The 17,316-nt window shown below is 46.5% G+C and overlaps 1 protein-coding gene across 8 annotated transcripts in view; it reads left to right on the top strand.

Moving 5' to 3' along the window:
- Positions 1–17,316, top strand: part of DAB2IP (DAB2 interacting protein) — a 210,179-nt gene that overhangs the window by 69,056 nt on the left and 123,807 nt on the right. The window contains exon 1 of one of the 8 annotated variants that reach the window (XM_068656648.1): positions 13,689–13,707. The exons of the other annotated variants lie outside the window; for them this stretch is intronic. The gene's annotated coding sequence lies outside the window, so the exon portion shown is untranslated. Of the gene's footprint in view, positions 1–13,688; positions 13,708–17,316 lie in introns of those variants that run through there. 8 annotated transcript variants of the gene reach the window in all.

Below are 17,316 nucleotides of genomic sequence, written 5' to 3' on the forward strand. Positions count from 1 at the left end.
ACCAAAATATTTTACTGTCATTTCAGTGACTGCGACAAACGAAATGTGTTAGTTTCTTTTAGGTAACCCAGTATGAACTTGTCGGCATAATTTGTCATGAGCACAAGGAATATGCAGGCAGATTTGATTGAAATGGAAATGAACCCTAATGTCTGTAAGAAATTGGATTTGAACCAAATGAAATCTTCTTGCTGTTGATCTCTCCCTGAGTATTTTGTGTTTGTCACATGTCTCTAGGATTCCTGCCTGCTAGGAGAATCATTACACTCAGCACTCGTTTTGCTCTTCTCATCTGTAGATCTTCAAGGGATTTGCAAGTCTGGATAAGAATTTTCATTTTCTCTCTGCTTTTGTAAGAGATGCAGGAAGCAGGTGGTGGAGTAACGGTGTCAAGCAGCAAGGTCCTGGGCTGGGTCAGAGTTAGGGCCTGGTGCAGTCTGGAGGCAGCCTGCACAGAGCGAAGTGAGTGCTGGAATGAAGCAAAAGGCAGCACTGCCGGTCCTGGTCCCACTGGAAGGTTTGTGTACAGGACTGCAGGGGTGCAGGAGAGTGCAGGAACCAGAAGGAGGCTGGAGGCTTTTTGGGTTTGATGAAATGTGAATTGCCAAAGCCTGGATGAAGGAAGGAACTGAGGGTCACTTTCTCACGTACTGATCTGTGGCGTCATTTGCTGTTTTGCTCAGATACCCAAGCACCGGATATCCTTGGTGGAAAGTTAGCATAAATCCATGAGCACTGGAGTTATTTAGGGGAATTGGCTATGGGCTGTGTTGCCAGTTGGGTGTTTTCAGGGCATTCCCTTGACAACTTTTGGCTCTCTCCAGTCTCAGGACCCTTTGCCAAGATCTCTGCAGAGCACAGGTGGGCCTGAGGAGCTGGTGGAGCCGTGGTACCTGGAGGTCGAGCTTTTCCAAGGTGTGTCACATCAGCAGATGAGCAGCACAGCAGCTTTTGGACAGGGGACTTGCTGAGGATCAAGCAGTTGTTACACGTTTACCAGGGAGGAGGAGATCTCTGCTGGCACACAATCCCCTCTCCCCATCTGGAACCATTCAGCGCATTGCATCAGGCCTGGCTGATAAATCCCTGATGCCGGCACTGCCCCGGAGCACCCATGCGATGCAGGTGCTGCCATCTGCTGCCAGCAGGGCTCCTCGGCCACAAAGCTGCAGCACGCCTCTGCTGTGAGTCAAGGGACAGCTTTCTGCCCACTCAGCTTACATCACTCCGTTTCTCTGAATAGGGGAAAGGATGTGTTTAAAAACAGGTATTTATATCCTGCCACTTCCCACTCCCAGCCCCTGGGGGGGCGGTGCCAGCCCCCTGCCTGCTGCTGTGCTGGGCATCGCCGCAGGGATGCTGCTGGTGTGCAGGAGGGCCTGGAGGAGTGGGCTGGGGCTGCAGCTTGCACAGCTCCAAGGTGGTGGCTCTCGGGGAAATGGGTCTTGCTTCCTGAGCTACAAAGAGAGAACCACTCCCTCAGGAAAGCGCTGCTGAAGTGCATCTCAGATAAGCAAAGCAAACAGAATTTGCATTTTCTGTGCAAACGTCTAAGGAAAGAAGGGGATTGCTTTCTGTTGGGACTCCAGATGGACACAATCTGATGTAGCAGGCGGAAATATCTATAGCACTTTCAGCTGTTCTGAGTGGCAGACGGCTTATTTGATGTTTCATGTGATGTTATCCCCTATTCTTGGAGTTTAGAGTTCTCCACTTAGCCCTGGTGCTTATAACACATTCATCTCGTGCTTTAGGGTGTTTGCTTTCCTGTTCATGGAGAGGTCCAGCCCTAGAATAGTTGAAGAACAGTAAAGCTGATGGGGATAGCAATTCAGACCAGAACAGGAATGCTACCAGGAGACTCGTGATTGTGCCTCCAGCATGCTTAAGTTACTGCTGTTTGATGGTGGATAAACAGGACAGGTTTCACCCTGCTGTTAATCTTTGTTAGAATGATGATAATGTCAGAAATCTCCTGGCTCTGCTTTCCATGGGGATTTGGGAGACACTGCAGGTACATTAGGTAGTTTAAAAAAACCTGCAGAAATCCCCATTTCTTCTGAGGACCATCTGTTCAGCTCAGAGACGTGTGTAAATATATGGAATCATGGCTGTAATTATGATTACTACCAGGTAATCTGTCTAATGCAGGGGAAGGTACTTGGGAGGCAGAGAGAGTAGAAGGAAAATTCTCGATAGAAGCACCACCTGCTTCTGCCTGCGGCATGCTACCCTATGGATTTCTGCATGGTGTCCCTGCTTCTCCTCAATTATGGGCACAACGAAGGAGCAGGGGCAGTGGCAAGTGTTCTGGAAGTCCAGTTTGCCAACAGAAACTGCTCGCAGGTGCTGCATTCGTGGGCCTGTGTCTGCACCCACATTCACTGCCGGGATTCAGCTGCCTTGTTATGGAGAACACAGTCTGTGTGCTCTGAGATCCCAGAAAGTACTGTATGAGTATGAGGTTCTGTTTCTGATAATTTACAAGTAAATTGCTTAATTACAGAATCATTTATTGTAAAACTGGAAGCTTTGACATGTTTCGTTTCATGGTAATAACAGTTTTTGTTCCAGCATGCAACAGAATGACATGAGATGCACATACCCAGGCTGCCTTTGTGCCTAACCACATTGAAAATTCATGCATTCTGCTCTCATGTCCTAAATGAAAACGTGTTGTGCAGCATCCTAGCATGTTCTCCAGAAGGAAATGCCATGGAAATAGGGAACTTCTCCATCTCTTATTTATGTTATTTGTTAGAAGGGATTTTTTGTCCACAGTTAAACATCTCTGCTATGAAACAGCTTTCTGTTGCTGATTTTTCTCAGTGGGACCGAGGCAGGAGGCTGTCTAAATTCTTAGTAAGAAGAATTAGAAATAGCAGTTTGAACCAAACGCAGCTTTGGCTTCAGTTCTTTCTTCTGTAAAACTCTGTAGGCAATCAGTTGTCTTCAAAGCTCCAAGAATTTGGTAACATTCCGAGTTCCTGGTACTTCTGTCTCTGCTCGCTCCTTGGACGTAAATGTCTTGCTCCAAGGTCTGCTCATCACAAGTGCTTTTCAAGGTGTTCCACAAAAAGGATTTTTTAAATAGGTTTTCTTTTTCTTTTCCTTTGATGGTTGCTATGAAGAGAAAACCGACTGATCTTCTGCAAAGGCCGGTATTTTAGTCCACCAAACACCGAGGGCTTGGAGGCTACGGTTAGACTGTTTTTTTCTCAGCATGGGCTATTCAGATACACAGCTCTTGAAAACGGCTGGAATTTAGTCTTTCTCTCTCTGTTTGATTAAATCTAAACATTTTAAGTGATAAATGGGAGATAATCCTGTACCCAGAGTGCCAGTACCTTAGGTTAAGGCACTTCTTGGGACGAGGGAAGCAGAGACTTGGTTTGTCCCAGCATGTAACTGAATGACATAACAACAAAGGAGGCTTTATTATATTTAAATCTAACTGAAATTTCATCACTTCTCTCTAATCTTTCCTAGCTAAAAACTTACTTCGCAGCCCGTGAGCACAAAGTGATGCACAGTGTGGAACTTTTCCCTTTCCAACTCTTCAGGACTTTGTCCCGAAGCTCAGAGCAGCACCCTGGCCACTGTTGTTACCAGATGTTGAAGGGCAAAGGGATAATCTATTTAATTTTGATGAGAAATTTTATCCTCACTGAAAATTCTCACTATCCTGTTAAGTATGATTCAGGGTTTTGTACGTAAATAATTCACATGAAATGTTGAAACAGTACTTTTGCTCTGTACCAGTGGTTGATACCAAACAAGGACGCTCGGTAGGAGGCAGGTCTGGGCTGCACTGTGAGCACGGTGCCTGCGCTGGGGCTGGATGGAGTCCTGGTGCCCTGGGGCTGCCTCAGCAGGCACGCCGCAGGCATTTCAAATGCAGGATTGCTCTTCCCCTTCTTACTGAGAATTTGCGTGACTTCAGTGGGATGGTGTCCCCTTCACCTGTCTTCTGGGGGGGGGATTTCTTTAAAGAACCCAAACTGTGTGCCTTAGAATCCCTATTATTTTCCTAAAAAAAAACATTGTACAAACAAGCTTTGTCACGGAAGAGCTGGGAGCAGTGAGTGACAAGTTCAGTTAAACATTAGTGATGGGTTGTTTTTTTTCCAGGGGTGGCGCCTCTTAAATGTCAGGAAAAGGAGACCTTCCTGCTCCACTGTTCTTAGAGCTTTGCTTTGTTTTTCAAGCCTCTTTGTGGCACTTTCTATCAGAACTCTTGTGGTGTTTCATTGAAATTTTAACAGCATGGCTGACAGATGCCCAGAGAAAAGCTATGCAAAGTTCTTTAAGCTGTGCTGTTTGTAAGAAATACTCGCTGGCAGCCCTGCTATTTTTAGCAGTAGTGCTCCAGCTGAGATGCTGCTCTACGTGTTCGGTGCTTAATTGTCTAATAAAAACCCATACTCATTTGTAACTTGGGAAGCAGCACATGATGGAGGAGTTCTTGGCTGTGCGTTGTTGTGATATTAAAACAATTGATAAAGAAGTCTAAATATCCCTTTAATAAACAACACCTCCGAGCAGGTTTGTTGGCTGTGGGGGCAAGGTGAGGCAGAGCCGTCAGTGGGAGCACGGGGCAGGACTGCCCTGAGCTGCTGCTGCTCCTACGGACAGTGCTGGCGATGCCCTGCTCACAGATCACAAACACAGAAATATCAAAACTTATTTTGTCGTTTTTTTTGTGTCAATTCCTACCAGATTAAAAATGAATCAGGTTTTAAAATTCTCGGTAGGAGCTGCTGTAAGCACCAGAGTGAACCTCCAAGGAGCAGTGGCCCCTCTGGCATTTACATGGTAAGCTAGAAAACCCCAGGTAGAAGCAAGATCTAGAAATATCCCCTCAAATCTTGCTCTCATCAATAGTAGAAGCAACAGTCTGTATCTCCGACCTCCCGATCAGCCCTGTTGTGTGTAACCACCTGCTGGAATCAACCTTGATGAAATAGGGCAGTTGGAAAGGCGTGGATGTCGGCTGATACCATTCGTGTAGATTCATGCTCATTACGGTGTTTGTGGCGCTACCCAAAGCAATAATCGTTTTCTGAATATGCTTGTGCATAACCAAAATACCGTAATATAACAATTGTTTGGTTGTCTTTAGCATATTTTATAAGAATTGCAAATATTTCATTGACTTGAGGGAAGCCTTAGGTAGATGCATTTTCTAACCACTTAAGGTGTTCAGGGGCAAGTGCAGGGAATGCCATGAGTGGCAGTGAGTGAGTAATGGCACAGACTCCAGTAGCTCTGTTCTGCTCTCAGACTTTCCTTCTGCCCCAAGCTAGGATGAGAGCTCAGGAGTTCTGACTCATGTTCTTTCTCTCAAGTCTTGACCATGGCCCCATACCTGAAAGTCCCATGGTCCCAGAAACTGCATCCTTAAGAGTAACTGAGCTTAGCACCAGTCTTGATAAAATTGTGAGAGTTGTCAGTCTGCCGAGGAGTAAATGGAGAAATTATTTCCTTATTTAATGCCATGACAGAAAGTTGGGTATTTTCAGCAATTTTCAGGCAGCTTGAAGACTGACAATTGTCTTTTTTGCTCGTCTATGGCTTATCTGTCTCTTTCTTTATTTTTTGAAGTCCTTTCCTTCTGGTAGGAACCTCCCTTTCCCCTAACAGTGTTGCTAAGAGAGGCTGATTACTCTGAAAGGAAATAAGCAGCGGAGTTGCTCCCAAGTAATGCAGGGTGAGTTTTTATCTAAAAGCCATAGGTAATAAATGACAGAGAGGTCAAAAACCCTGGTCTGAGTCCAAAACAGAATTGCTTCCAAACGAATGCTTAGAGGGGTTTCAGCAGACTTCACGATCTCTGATGTACCAGAGTAAGTCTGTGACCTTACAGCTGTGGCAGTCCAAATAATTTAGATACAGAGCTGCCTTTTAAAGCTTTTAAACATATATTTCCCTTGAAGGTCTTCTAGCGTGCCACTAATCCCTTAAGTTATTGCACTGAAGGCACTCTGTAATCCTTTAATTTACTCTCGTCTCAATAGAGATGGTGAACCAGCTGGGTCACTTTCTGTATTTGGTCTTTATCATTTTTGCTTTTTTGTCTCAGACACTAGCTGAGGGTAGTGTGCTTTCCTTTAAAACACCACAGAGAACAGCTGAAATTCCAAGTTTAATTGCTCATGTGTTTGTGTATATGTCTATTTTAAAAACCGCCCAAACCCCAGAGCCTCCTCACCCATTTCACTGTTTTATACAGCCCTAGGGTCAGGCTTCTAGCTAAGTTTCCTCAGGCCCCTTGGAAAATCAACAAATGTGGAAACTGATGAAGTTTTAAAAACTGAAATAATACCCAGTATGGGAGAGGTGAGGGTCAAAAGCCAGTGCTCTCCACAGGTAATTGCTGGAAGCTTCATCTCCCAGTCCTATGGGGGACTAAGCTTTTGACGTAGAATTACTTGGCGGTGCTGGAGGCAAAGCCAAGTGGTAACGTGGTAAGTGGCACTAACCAAGCACCGTGCTTTTTGAATAAGCAGAAATACTACCTAGAGCAGCATGTTGGTTGTCTCAATTTGGCAGTTTTGTCCTGTCCATTGCTTCTTGCTTGCACGAGGGACGCGCGGGTTTGTTGTGGGTTTGTCCCCAAGGGCTGGGCTGGAAGTCCTCCTGCTGCTGGAGGTGGGTTTTGCATACTGGCTACTCAGCAGTACTTGAGAAATTCATTTTAAGTTGAGCGTTGAAGCGTTCGCGTTGGAGAAAAACATGCCCTGCAATTGTATAGACTTTGAGAAGCATGGGCAAGAATAAGGAAGGCCAAAGTTGTGCTTCATTAACATTTACACTGAAAAAGGAGTCCTCAGATGTTGAGCACTTAACGTTTCTTTTTGAAGAAACCAATTTATTTGAAGTGCAAGTTTCTTTTGTACATTATGTGCTCACACTTTTGATTTCTCACAGCACTTCTGCGCCAGTGAATTCCTTGTAGTGTCGGGGATCAAGCTTGGTCTTGTTCTGAAGTACCCAAATGTGGTAATAGGTGGACTGTTGGAAAATTTGGCATCTGGAGTTAAATTACAGGATGCTTCTTAAGCTTCTTGGTTACTATGGTAACAAGTAATAGTCATCCTTCGTGATTAAGCAGTGTCCATGGTAACCAAATGAGCAAGTTTTAAGTGAAAGATATTTTCCCTTTACATTTTTAGCAGTCAAAGGTTAACAGTGATTACCTTTATACCCTTAGATGAGAACAAACCTTGATCTGGCTGGCATATTTAAAGTGAGAACATTTGGTGTTCATTCATATAACTTTACTTCTAGGACCGGCTGAATTTTGGGTGAATTCCAACACAAAATTTCTGAGAGCGGGGTGTGGCGCATTAATCTTCCTAAGAAGAGTGACTGTTGTTCACTACACGTGCTCAGCTGTTCCGCAGCGTTGCAGTGTGTTGTTAAACAGCCTCCTTCCTCCTCCCCACAGTGACTGCTGGTCAGCAGGGAAGGAACCAATCCCTTTGTACACCCAGTGTATTTTTAGGGCAGAAGATGCGATGTTAATGTAGGTAAGAACATTGTCCTGCTTCCTCCCACCTCAACAACGGGATGGGAGAGGTACAAGTGAATATAGCCCTGCTTGATCCTTTTTGTTACACACACACTTTTGCCTGTGGGTGGACAGTGGGTATCACTTAAACACCTAGCAACACAACCACCGAGGTAGCAGAAGTTCTATAGGATAGTGGGATAAAGGCTCAGCGTAGTTTTAATGGTGGTTTCTGTATGTCCATCTGGGGCACACAGTTACTTGTATGAAATAAGGAAACGTGACTGCTTTGTGATCGCTTCTTTCCTGTCTTCCATCGCACTGGGGATGTTTGAAGTCTAACAAGAGAGCTGGGGGAGCAGACACCTTTAGGTGTGCTTTCAGAGCACGTGTGTGTAAGAGAAGTGGAAGTACCCCTCCTGCCCCCCAGCACCAAGTCTAAGCATTAGTCTCAATGAATTAGGAACTGTGGCATGTAAAACAATTGCTAAGAGAATCTAAATAGCTAGAAGAAAGGCACCTGAGTAGCAGTAGTAAGGACAGGAGGCATTTTCAGCAACACCCCGTGTGTAGGCACACAGCTACCGATGTGTCCCGGGGTGCATGTCCCACCTCCACACCACCCAAATGCAGAACACTCGTGGAAGCACTCACTTTTAAAAAGAATTAGTTTGGCAGAGCTGGCGCTCTTTTATAAGCATCATCTTCTTTCTGTAATGCATATTAAAATGAAGGAGAGTTGTTTCTGTTTGGTTTAGGAACTCTTAGGCATCCTGCATGAACGCTAGGAAAAAGAAAAAATAAATAAATCTCTGCTGTCCCTGTCCCTAGCCATTATTCTAGCCCTAGCCCTAGCTAAAGGTAACTGCAGGAAGAGCAATGTTTTCAGACTTCCCTGTCACTGATGCTTTTTACGCTGTCTTTGAGTTGCTTCATCAGGATAGATGCTGTATTTGGCCAGTGGCTACCAAATCTTGCTGCTGTCCAGTTAGGTAAAATCCGTTCCTCTTCTCTAAGTGTTCACAGTGAAACTGCATCCTCCATAGCCAGTGTTAAATCCTCACCTGCTGCTTTCCTGAACAATATTAAAGTTCCTGCAATGTTAAAGCAATCTAACTCAGATTAATTGGCTCTGGGCATTAAGACTCTTCCAGGCTGATGTAAGAGCTGCATGTACTATGTGGATTTCAAATCTTAATGTTTGGTCTATTATGCAGATGGATGTGAATGGAGATATGTATGTGACCCCATTTATCTCTCTAATGAAGTGCCATCAATGGAACATCTGTTTCTTTGCTGTAGAAGATGAAATCTCTGATGAATCATGCTTATAAATTAAGTATTTATTTATTTAATTTGCATTTTGCCAGTACAGACCTGTTACAGCAGCCACCATTCCTAACTGCAAAAATGGCCCAGCAATAATTAAAGTGCGCAAAGTTTTTATTTGTGCTGTGCTGCTGCTTCACATGCAGAGACGGCTGTCCCAAATGGGTCTGTAGCTCACCTCTCCGAGGCAGCTGTTAAAAAAGCCCCAAAGCAGGCAGAAGAACACCTTACACAGGACAGACCTCGCTGGTGGGAGGCAACACCGTGGCTGCAGTCTGGATGCAAAAGTCCCATCTCGTGGGGTTTGCCACTGTGGCACCTGGGCAGAAGGTGCCTGCGGACTTTTAAGAAAAGCTGTGAGCTCTGATCCCAGCCAGGGGAGCAAACGGCTTAAGAACAAGCGGGAGGAAAGGGGTAGCTGAAGTGAGGAGCAACTTGCAACTAAAACTTCTAGTGAATTAAAAGGAAAAAAGAATAAGAAAAGAAATCTGTTCTTGTGAGTTTTCCAACTCCCTTTTGCAACCCAAGGAGCTGTCACCAGATGGGAGGCCTCACGGGACCCATGCCAGCTGCCCTGCAGCCACGGCCAGACCCTGCTGTAGGAGGCTGGCTCTGCTGACCGGGCAGGTGCCCACGGCCAGCCCCAGGACCACACACCGGTGGGGCCAGCAGCCTCGGGCAGCGCTGCAGCTCCCTGGGGCTCCCGGCAGTCCCTGGAGAAGAGGGTTATGTTCTCCCTGCCCGGCCCCGCTGATGCGTGTAGGTGGCATAGCTGACGTCTGCAGGGCCAGAGATGAGGGAGTGTGAGAGTTGCTCCTTGGTTGTGTCTGCGAGCAGGCAGCCATGCTGATAGAGAGCTGCAAGAAAGCCGTGGTAACAGTTCTGGGGCTGTGCAGGAATGGTAAGCGTGATGGATGAATCTAATTTAAATCTCCCCAGAGCTGACTTCTTGTTCTCCGAACTCCGCGTTGCTTGTCTTTATCATCGCATAGGAGGAAGCCGATGTTCCGCCTCACTTTATCATCCTTTCCAGTTTAACCAGAGTATTAGCAGTCTCCCCCAGCTGGTCCCCAGCTAGGCTAGAACTTCATCTTTTTCTGATGTATTTTTTAAGTCTGTGCTTGATTTCAATTTTACCCTGGAGAAAAGGCTCCTAATGATATGCCGTTAGCAAGAGGCGAATTTGTTCTCTAGTCTTCACACCAGAGAAAGATAAATATCATACATATTTTATTTCAGAGACTGATAAATAAAGAATAAAAATACCAAATATGTATAAATACACGTATCTAATTAAAAATACAAGACAGTAAAAATGGAGTTTGTAATAAAGACTCCTCAATCAGCATGATTTGCTATTTATTTTTAGAAAGGGGGGTTAGTTTTCAGGATGCCTTGTGTACCGTCCCTGTCACCGCTCTGGCAGCAGGTCTGGGGACCTGCAGCTATGACATTTTTTCATTCATCGGTTTGTTTCTCCAGTTTTGTAGTGCACAGAAGTTGGTGTGTATGTTTTCAGACTCCTCATGTTGAGACTTATCAAAGCTTTCCATCCCTGTGCCTTCCCATTTGTGCTATTTTCTTTTTCCTTCCTGTCCCCAGGGGTGTTTTTGCTCTGTGCCCCGAAGGAGAGGGCTGCCTTTCCCTCACTTGCTTGGGGAAGCCCCCGTAGCCATCAGTGGTACCAAGCATGGGCTGAACAGACCACAGTGGGGTGAAATCCCCCAGCCCTGGTGGCTGTGCCAGAACCCAATTTCTTCCATGCGGACCCCACCTCCTTTGTTCTCCTGCTCCAGCGGTGCCTGGGGCTTCGGCTGGCAGCAAGGTGGCTTCAGCTCCCCTGGTGAGGCAGCAGCAGGACCGCTGCTGGCCTGGAGCTGCTGGCTGGTGATGGGCACGGCTAATGCCAGCTTTGGGCATGTGAGGATGCACTGAGCTTCCCAGGAAAGGAGAGGCTGCAGGAATGGGCAGCCAGACCCCCAGGAAGACAGCAGGAAAGGGCAGCGAGTCCCTCTTCTGCTTGTGTGCATCAGAACGCACCTTGGCACGCTGCCGGGGAAAGAATTCTCTTGCTGGGTGGTAGCAGAGAGAAGAGGAATAGGTGCATATCATGCGTGCAGAAAAATAGCAGCTTTTTTCAGTGCTAGATTCAAGAGCCATTAATAGCACTTGCTCAGGAGTGGTATGAGGAATGTTAAATACTACACGGTGATATCCCAGAACCTGGCACAGAGATGACATGAGATCTATTAAAGTGCACAGCATGCTATGGCAAGGGTCAGTGTAACTTCAAATCATTATTTAACAAAGGAAAAGAAAAAACTCTTCTTCCAGATATTAGTCCTACTTTGAGAGAAGATGGTGATAATCTCTGACTGATGGGGAGCTGTTTTGTCCGATGTTTTTTATGGGTTGAATTGTTTCTGTTTTTCAGCCAGTCCTAATAGCGATCCTCAGTTTGCACAACTCTCCAGCCGCCGTTCCTGTAGCTGCAGAGGACCACATGGTGCTTATTGTTGCTTTGGATATGGTTTAACTTTGAGGTACTTGGGTGTGGAGCCAGGACTTGGGCTCAGTGATCCTTGTGGGTCCCTTCCAGCTCAGGATATTGTATGATTCGGGTGCCTTAGGATATTTCAGGCAGGCACAGAACTGAGACAGAGATGGCATTCCACGTTTTGAGCTGAGTGTGGTGGTTTTGTAACAGTTAAGTCATCTGTGAGGGAAACAAAGCTAAAGGTAAGAAGCTTGAGTCAGGTGCAATCATTGTGGACAGCATTAGCTATACGCATGACCAGCCTCTAATTATTTAATCCGAAATGCCTTGTGCCAGAGTGTAGCACAGAAGGCAAATCCCAATCCCAATTCATTTATTTGTTTGTTTTCTACCTAAATGGTTAGATAAGTAAGAATTTATCAACAAGGTACAATTCTATAAACAGTATCCTTAATTCTTCGTAAAGGTAGGGAAAGCATGGGAACACGAGCAGCTGTTTCTTCTCGGAGCCTGAAGTGAAGGGGGAGTAACTCAGTGACTGATGTGAGGAGTCCTGGGTGCAGCCGGCTGGGTTGCTGGGCTTTAGAGAAGTGTGTGTAAGCAAAGGATTCTAGGATCTGAAAAGAAATAATTTTATTCTGATATAAAAAGTGGTGGTGACTCAAACTTTCATCAGCCTGGGGAATATCCATTGCGGATGTTCATTAGCTTTGCTTCTAGATGAGTTGGATTTTTCAGAGGGCATCATTACCTGCCCTAAACTTTTGCTTCTCGACCATTTTTACTTAAAAGTCAATTTTACTGCCTAATAAAGGTTTGACTTCGAATTAATTTTGTGCGGCATAACGATCATAATGTTGCTGTAAGGGATCAGCTGGTGCTCACCAGGGGATCATTAGGACAACGGGTGACCGGTTGCAATGAGCAGTTCTGCAGGTAACTGCACAAAGGAACTGACCTCGCCTCTCTTCTCGTCCAGCCTACTGGTCCGGGAAGGGACTGTGTCAGCAGGCACGTTCCTAACCCATTGCTGGCTCTCCTTGATCTTTGTCCATTGCAAAGCGGACGTTCTTGCATCTCTGCTTCCCACTCGAAGTTATTCTTGCCTCTTGATGGAGAAAGTTGGCTGAAGTCGATGTTTGTAATTTTCTCTCTTTGTTTATTCCCAGCATAATACTCCACTCTTAAAATAGTGCCGCTGTCCTAACAGCATCTTGGAAATGCCCCTTTGGATTCGGATGAGAGATCCTCCTTCCTCCTGGACTCCTGTGGCCACCTGCAGCTGTCCGAAATGGAGGCTTTTCCCCAGCCCCTTCTGGGTGTTCTGAATCACACCAACACTGCAGACATCTCCTCTCCAGGGATTGTTTTTAATTCCTATATGCTACCGTGAGCCACATTAAATAAATCACTTCTGTCACTACGTGCCTCCTCCTCTCCTCTGCTGGGTGTGCAGTGAGGAGCTCTTAGATAATGCAGAAATTAGAGAAATAACAGCTAAATTCATTAAGCAATAAAATTAATTCACCAAGTGTAATTGTATGAGCCGGAGACCGGTAATTCCTGTTCCCTCTGGTTTCACAGAAACCCCACCCTGCCCAGCTCAGCTCCGAGCCGGCACAAACCCCATGGGGCCGGGCAGGGGAGCACTAGGGGACGGCCCCGAGCCTCCACGGGCGGATCCCAGCCCAAGGCCGGGGGCATCCTGACCTCCCCACGCCTGACGTGCAGGGTCTTGCCGTCAGCTTCTGGTTCTGGTGACCTCCTAGTTTTCTGAGGAAACTCCAGAGGAGCTGGTGAAGTTTCTTGTCCTCTAACGTCTCCGTTCCCTAAAGCCCGTCACTGCGGTCCTGCTGGAGGAACCTGGCGGTTCCCAGCCTCCTGCCGCGTCTCCCCAGCGCTGCTGGCTTGTCCGGCATTCCAGTCATACTTCTCCTGCTTGCTGCCTCTGATGAAGTCATCATCTCCACTTCTCTCATTCCTGGCTTGTTCGGAGTGCCATGGCATGTGTGCTGCTGACAAGCACAGCTTCCTTTTGGTGAGTTGAGGGAGATGGCTTCTCATCGCTAACTCCTCATTCAGATTCGCACCTCCCTTTCTTGCTCGGAGTTGGAACAGTTTCATATCAGCAAATCAACTTGCTGGGAAGTGTCTGCTTGTTAGCTATTCATTCCAGCTGGTTCTCCTTGCTTTTGTTTGTGCTGTCTCTTCCACTGGCTGATCCCTGGAGTTGTGTGTCAGAGGAGAGCAGGAGAGGGGGAGCGTGTGAAGAGGGATGAGCGAACAGAAGGAGTTAATGTATTTCCTTGATGCTAATGGGAGCAGAATCCTGATGATCTCTTGGACTAGCTGTGATTCACAAGAGCAGGTAATGCAAATGTAAAAACATCTCACTTGTTAAGTGAAAAGTAAATAGTATTAACGTTTGTTCCATGTGTGTTACACATAACGACCTGCTCGGTAGCAGTGTCTGAGGAGGTGCAAGGAGGAAAGCAGTGATACTGAGTGGGTTAAGGGAGCTTGGGTGCCAGGAGCTCCCCGCTCTGCTCTGCTGCCGGTGCCCTGGAAGCCTGGGGGGATTGCTAGGCTGCTCTGTAACTATTTCTCAGCACTAAGAACGGGCATAGAAAAGTAGTAAGGATTAATTATGCTGTTAATTCAAATGCCTTGAACTAGTTAACAAATCAAATGCGTTTATTGCTCTACAGAAACAGTTTCAGAAATATTCATAAGCCCTAGGTCCTAAATTAACATGTAATGTTTACAGTTAGTGTCCTTCTGTTGGCAGCGAACTCAGTGGGATGCGTTTCAACCCTGACAGCTTAAAAACAGTCCTAGTGCGGTACACACCAAAAAGCATTTGGGACCCAAGTATGTGCGATAACCTCTGGGAGGTCTCAGGTTTTGTTAATTGCAAGGAAGTTTCTCTTTGAAGATCTTATCCTGCTATGTGGAAAACCCAAAACATTGCAGCCTTCTGTAAATATTTGAAAAAGCAGGAAGCACTTCTGTTTGTTTCTTCTCGCTTCGGTTCCTCTGCAGTTGTATAACGTGGAGGCACCCCAGCCCCGCGTCAGTCTGAGCAGTGCTGTGTACGGGGAGATCTGGGGCATGGCTGTGGGAGGGCCAAGAGCACGGTTCTGCAACGTGCACGGTGGAACTAAACCTGCATGTGAGTAGAAACGCCTGGTTATCGCTCTGCAAGCAGGGAAAAGCGCAGAAAATGCCTTCAGTTATGAGGAGAGAAGTAGGTGAGGAATCTCCGTGAGAACAGCCACAGTTCTTAGAGGGATCCATGAACCTTTTCCGATCTAATGTTGAGATATTTAAGAGCATCTAAAGAGCCAGCTAATATGCTTGGGTGGACCTGATTCAGTTGTCAAACAGTAATTAGATGACTTCTTATTGCTTATCTGTATATATCCCAGATTTATTTGGGCATTGCGCTGTCAGCCGGTGGAGATGGCCGCGAATCCAAAAGCCACCTGCTCCCACATGCGGGCACACGTCCTGAGATGCTGCACGAAGTCCCCGGATCAGATCTGATCTAGAGTAAATAAATGGCCAAATGAAGGTATAATCCTGGAACTGTGTGAGCGGAGGATAGTATTCAGCTAACAGAGAAATCCACTGGCTAGTGAGGCTGTTATCTAATACGAAGTGCTTCTGGAAGTGCCAGTCCGCGGCTCACTGCCTGCAGAGATAGCGCTCCTCGTGCCGGGGCCCTTTATCGTGGGACGCACAGGGGATGGCAGCACTCACCGAGGAAACCTTGCAGTGTTCTCACGGCATCTTCAGGACTTTTATCAGCTGTGAGTCTCATAAAAGGCATTAAAATGTCGAGGGGCCGCACTGTGGTTCTGCAATGAAGTCGAGTGTAGGAGCCTGGAGTCCTCATGCTGGGCTGTGCCGTGGGGCCTGCCAGCAGGGCCCGCCAGGCTGAAACGGTGTGGGGGTGTGGAGGGGGACGATGTGTTAGAGGTGGCTGAGGTCAGGTACTGAAACTGCTCTCTTGTAGCTTGCTTGTCTTGTGCACAGGTGGGCAATGTGTCAGAAATCCCAGGAAATAAGGCCTGGAGGAGTAAAAAGGGCAGCTCAGGCCTTCACGTAGCCCGACTGTTCACTCTGCGAGGCTTTAAAAATGGTTTTAGCTTTAGCTCCTGACCCTTCTCCATGTTTTGGTCTGCTCAGAGGGGTGTGTTGGCTGGCTCTGCTCTGAGCAGTTTGTAATCGTGGAAGAACTTCAGAGCACAGTTTGTGACTTCGGTGCGGTCCCGATTAGACCCAGGTATCAATCAGCCCTGGGTCACACCACACTCTGCCTTTCTCTGAGGAGCTCTGACCCATGGGGTTGAGAGGAAGCAGAAACGTGGGCACTGGTGGTGCCACATCACCTGTGTGGAGCAGCGAGAGCTTCCCCCTGTGCTGGAGGCGAGAGGTGGGTCTGGCTGGGGAGCACAGCACTGCTGAGCTGGGCAGGCCTCAGGGAAGCGATGTCTGGCAGCTGGCTTTGTGTAATCCCATTGTTCGTGTTCTCCAGCCACGCATGGGAGAAGTTCTTTAAACAACGTTTATTGGACTGGTCAAAAAGAAGTTGCAAAGCAGCTTCTTCAGCTGTCTCGTCATGTTGAGCTCACTTTCAAAGTGCTGGAATTAAGCAGTTTCTTTATGAATATCAAAAAAAAAAAAAAAAAAAAAAAAGGTTGCTGTTCAAAGGGATGGGAGCCTTAGCATGGAAGGAGCTGGTACCCAAAGACCTGGTTGCTCCTTAAGGTGTGCACGGTGCTGCACTCTGCAGAGACGTGGCCGAGCAATTTGAAGGCTCGGCTGGAAGTTCGGAGGGCAGTGAGCTGCTGCTTGGGGCTGCCTCTCGGCAGGTTACGTGGCTGCTGGTGAGGCGTTTTGGGTGGGATTTCCAACAAAGGAAGGTGTCTCTGAAGAGGCACTTCACCCAGCCCATGGGCAGACTCTCCCAGTCGGTCCCTTTGCAGTAGTTGGGGACACTTCTCAGGAAGTGCTGAGTGGAACCGCAGCTATTAGCTGTTCCTGACAGCCCCTGGGTGACAGCAGGCTTTGGCAAGGGGAGAACCTTGCTAAGGGGACAGCCTTCCTTGCCAAGACCTGATTGCAGCAAATTGCCTATTGCAGAGGCTGAGAATTGGCAAACAAACGACCTTTAAGTTGTATTAGTTACGAGAATATCATTGTCTGAGACATTCTGAATATAGGTTGTTCCATCCTTAGATGTCTTTGCATACTAATTTGTAGAAGCCTCCCTCTAGCAGTGTCTGCTATCTGATTTCCTTTTCCAGCAGGTATTCTTCTTCAGGCTACCTCTCATTCATAAGAATCATAGTAATGATATAGTTCATGGGCTTTCCTGTTGCTTGTGAGATTCTGTGTTAGAATGAGTTCCCCCAAAGTTTACTTCAGCTCCAATTTTTTGTGGTAGTTTTTTTTATGCTCATCATTTTTAAAAATGGAACAGCTGTGTGAAAAATCTGCTTTTCAGTGTCATTCTGAAATTGCTGTTGATTTACTGTTGCCTTAGCTTGAATTCCATATTGTTTAGTAAATAAATCAGTGTTACATATCCCTGCTGTCCTTCAAAAGTGGTCAAGAAGAAATCACTAGAGGATTAGAGAGGGAACTTAAGCATCCTGTGCCTGTAACCCCATGAGCAGTTTCCCTTAGGAGTACCAAGTCCACATGTGCAAAGATCTGTACTTTGCATATAATTGTCACTCATCTCGATATGTTTTCTGTTTACCCATCTGCAGCCAGGAAATAATGATAATGCCAACCTGTCAGGCATCATCTGAAGCTAACAGTTTTGTAAAAAATGTTAATTGTTGAAGGTGAAAGTCTTGCTGATTGAACATTGTTCTAGGTGGCTGTGGGAAATCTGATTGTTGTGCTGGCTCATTTGCAAGGGCACCTCAAAGGAAGAAGCTGCATTTTGCATGGCCTGCTGCCA

The sequence above is a fragment of the Anas acuta genome, chromosome 20 (assembly GCF_963932015.1).
Source record: "Anas acuta chromosome 20, bAnaAcu1.1, whole genome shotgun sequence".
Taxonomy (NCBI): Eukaryota; Metazoa; Chordata; class Aves; order Anseriformes; family Anatidae; genus Anas; species Anas acuta.